At 39.2% G+C, this 4,147-nt stretch overlaps 1 pseudogene; it reads left to right on the top strand.

Moving 5' to 3' along the window:
* Window positions 1–253: 253 nt before the first annotated feature.
* LOC123834695 (high mobility group protein B1-like) lies at window positions 254–3,742 on the top strand (annotated as a pseudogene).
* Window positions 3,743–4,147: the final 405 nt, after the last annotated feature.

The raw sequence follows: 4,147 nt of genomic DNA, 5'->3' as shown, positions 1-4,147 counted from the left end.
CAAATTGGTAAGAAGTAAAACTGTCACTGTTTCCACATACTTTATATACAAAATCCTAAAGATTCTACCAAAAACACAATTAGAACTAATAAATTCAGTAAATGTGCAGGATACAAAATTAACATAGAAAATCTGTTGCATTTCTATACACTAATAATGGGCCATAAAAAAGAGAAATTAAGAAAACAATCCTACTTACAATTGCATCAGTAAGAATAAAATACATAGGAACTCACTTGACTAAGTGAGTTATATGACCAAGGAGGTATATGACTTGTACTCTGAATACCATAAGATACTGACGGAAGAATTTAGAGGTAACAAAATAAATGGAAAGATACACCATGCTCATGGATTAGAAGAATAAATGTTTAAATGTCCACACTACCCCCCCAAAAATCTACAAATTCAATGTAATATTTATGAAAACACCACAAGCATTTTTCACAGAAATAAAACAAATAATCCTAAAATTTGTATGGAATCACAAAAAAACTCAAGTAGCCTAAGCAATCTTGAGAAAGAAGAACAAATCTAGATATATCCTGCTCTCAGATTTCAAACTATACTACAAAGCTATAGCAATCAAAACAATATGATATTGGCACAGAAACAGACACATAGATCAATGGAACAAAATAGCACAGAAATAAATCCATGCTTAAATGGTCAATTAATCTACATAAAAGGAGACAAGAATACACAATGGGGAGAAACAGTCTCTTTAACAAATGGTGCTGGGAAACTGGACAGCTACATGCAAAGGAATAAAACTAGACCACTTTCTTATACCATATATAAAAATAAACTTAGAATGGATTAAAGACACCTGGAACTATAAAACTTCTAGAAGAAAACATAGGCAGTAAATTTTTGGATGTTGGTCTTAACAATATATGTACGTGGGGTCTGTGTTCCCAGGCAAGAGCAACAAAAGCAAAAATAAACAATTAGGACCATACCAAACTAAAAATCTTTTGCACTGTGAAGAAAACCATCAATAAAACAAAAAAGTCAACCTACTAAATAGGAAAAGATATTTGCAAATGATATATCTGATAAAGGGTTAATATGCAAATATACAAAGAACTCATACAACTCAATACCAAAAATCAAACAAACCATCTGATCACAAAATGGGTAAAGGTCCCAAATAGACATTTTTCCAAAGAAGACGCACAGAAGGCCAAGAGACACATGAAAAGATGCTCAATATCACTAATCATCAGAAAAATGCAAATCAAAACCATAATGAGATATCACCTCACATCTGTCAGAATGATTAGTATCAAAAAGGCAAGAAATAACAAGTGTAGATGAGGATGTGGAGAAAAAGGAATGCTCATGCTCTGCTACTGGGAACGTCAACTGGTGCAGCCACTATGGAAAATAGTATGCAGGTTCCTTAAAAACTTAAAACAGAGCTACCATATGATCCAGCAATTCCACTTCTGTGTATTTATCTAAAGAAAATGAAAACACTAATTTGAAAAGATACGCACCCCTATGTTCATGGCAGCATTATTTATAACAGAACAATATGGAAACAACCTAAATGTCCACTGACAGATGAATGGATAAAGAACTGGTACACACACACACACACACACACACACACACACACACACTGGAATATTACTCAGCCATCATAAAGAATGAAATCTTCCCATTTGTGACAACATGTTTGGACCTAAAGGGTAATGTGTTAAGTGAAGTAAGTCAGAGATAGACAAATACCATATGTTTTCACTTATATGTTGAATCTAAAAAAAAAAAAAAAAAAAAAAACATAAAAAAAAAATGGAAACAGACTAATAAATAAAGAGAACTGGTAGTTGCCAGAGGAGAGTATAACATAGGGACTAGAGTCAATAATCTTGTAATAACTTTGTATGGTGAAAGATAGTAACTAGACTTATGGTGATCTTAATGTATATAAGTGTTAAATCACTATATTATATATCTGAAATTAATGTGACATTGTTTATCTACTTCAATAAAAAATAAAGCTAAAAAAAAAACTGGACTGAAAGTACATAAGTCAAGATGTCTAATTGCGCAACTTAATTGTGAATGCATAAAGGCCAAAAAAGTCCCTGTAAGTGTCTCTGGAAACAGACATTAAGTTTGTAGCAGTTGTCTTGAAAGTATTTCCCTCATGAAAAATTGTCATTGTTATGGGTACACCATACTTGAACTTACCGAAACACACCCACTACTGAAGTTTGGATTTCAGAATCCTGAAGACATAGTTGCTTCTCCTTGGCAATTCTCACTCTGTAGATAAATGACTCCAGTTTATTCACTGCAAACCCATCTATATATGCTCTTCTGAGAGAACATTTCAAATCTGAGTCCAATTTATCCTCTCTCTTCTGCCCCAATGCCAAGGTTTTTGTTTTACTAACAGTAACCCTCTTCTGTCCAACTATACCTAACAGAATCTTGTTCTTTATATTTTATAGGAAAGCAAGTTTAGCTAGGCTTTTGACTCATTTATAACTCAATAACTAAATTTTCTGGTGCATGTAGCAAATTTACTTTGTCCATAACATTTTATTAAATTTTCTAATTAGAATAAATTTTATTTTGGGGTGAGTGCTTAATTTTTGTACTCACTGTAATATTTGGGGAAAGTAGATATTGATAGAAGCAAAAAATTAGTAAGTATGTGGGAGACTGTTGAATAAAGCAGTAGCTTCACTCTTACTGGAGTAGCCTGAATCCTAAACTGTTGCCCCAGGTTATTTATTTTAAAAATATAATGAAGCTAAAAACTAAAAAATATTTGCAACTGCTGTATTTTCACCTCTCAAAATGTATCGATATATTTAATGGCCAAAAGATTGGATAGAATACCGGATTTCTCAGGAGAGCCCGCTTCCGTGTAGATGGCTAGATCCTGTGTAGAGATATTTTGATTCGTCCTGTCTAGGTCAGTAGCTTCCATTCTAAGCTCACAGCAGAAACATCTACAAGAGAGGGTCTCAGAGAGTAACGCTACAGAGCGGGGAGACCGAGGAAGCTGCGCCTGGCTCCCGCTCTCACAGCGCACGCAGTACGCCGAGCTCCGGAGAGACGCGCGGGGCAGGCGGGAGCCCGACGCGCACTGGGCGGCTCGGCCTCGCCGAGGGAAATAATTAAACACGGGCAACGGAGACGCCGGGAAGCCGAGAAGCAAAACGTCCCCATACGCACTGTTGGTGCAGGCTTGCTGAGAGGAGCACAAGCAGCACCCAGAAGCTTCGGGGAACTTCTCTGAGTGCTCGGAGCGCTGGAAGACTGTGTCTGCTGAGGAGAAGGGAAAGCCTGAAGACACGGCGAAGGCGCACAAGGCCCGTTGGGAGGAGAAATGCCAACGTATACCCCCCCGATGGGGAAACACAAAGAGGTTCAAGGATCCCGATACACCCAAGAGGCCTCCTTCGGCCTTCTTCTGGTTTCCGTCTGAGCATCGCCCGCAAATCCGCGGGGAGCATCAGTGAGGTTGCGAAGACACCGGTAGCGACGCGGGGGTCTCCGCACGTGCTGAGGACCAGCAGCCGCACGGAAGGAAGCTGCCAGGCTGCAGGGACAAGGACGCTGCTGCCTTCCGAGCTAAAGGACAGCCCGATGCGGCTTCGAAGGCAGTCGTCGAGGCTGAAGACCGCAAGAGAAAGAAGGGAGAGGAGGGAGACAGGGATGATGAAGAAGGAAGATAAAGACGACGACGATGAGGAAGGAAGATGAGGATGATGAGTAGGTTGGTTCCAGCGCAGACTTTGTTCTCTCGTCTATAAAGCACTTCACCCCCCTGTACACAACTCTCTCCTTTTAAAGAAAAGAAACGTACGCTGTGTAAGGTTTGTTTTTAAACCGTACAGTGTCTTCTTTTGTGCAGTTAACACACTACGGAATGTGTCTTTAGAGAGCCTTGTCCTGGGGGTGTTTGAGTAGCCACTAACCTTGCCTGGGACAGTGTGGGGTGGCACATTGGCATGGACATTCAAAGCAAGTTCTTGTTGGGGCACAGGACAAATTAGTTGTATGTGGGGATGGCAGTTTTTCCATCTTCACTTGTCTCTGATGCAGCTTACACAAAATAATTGTGGTCCGGTTACCTGAGTATCACTCCGTAATTGAAAAAGTCGCAACTGTCTTGTTGACA

The sequence above is a fragment of the Mirounga angustirostris genome, unplaced genomic scaffold (genome assembly GCF_029215605.1).
Source record: "Mirounga angustirostris isolate CCGP_5_RB_7025 unplaced genomic scaffold, mMirAng1.0.hap1 SCAF_1, whole genome shotgun sequence".
Lineage (NCBI taxonomy): Eukaryota > Metazoa > Chordata > Mammalia > Carnivora > Phocidae > Mirounga > Mirounga angustirostris.
Note: the sequence above shows the minus strand (reverse complement) of the source record. Positions and strands in the feature narration are given on the sequence as shown.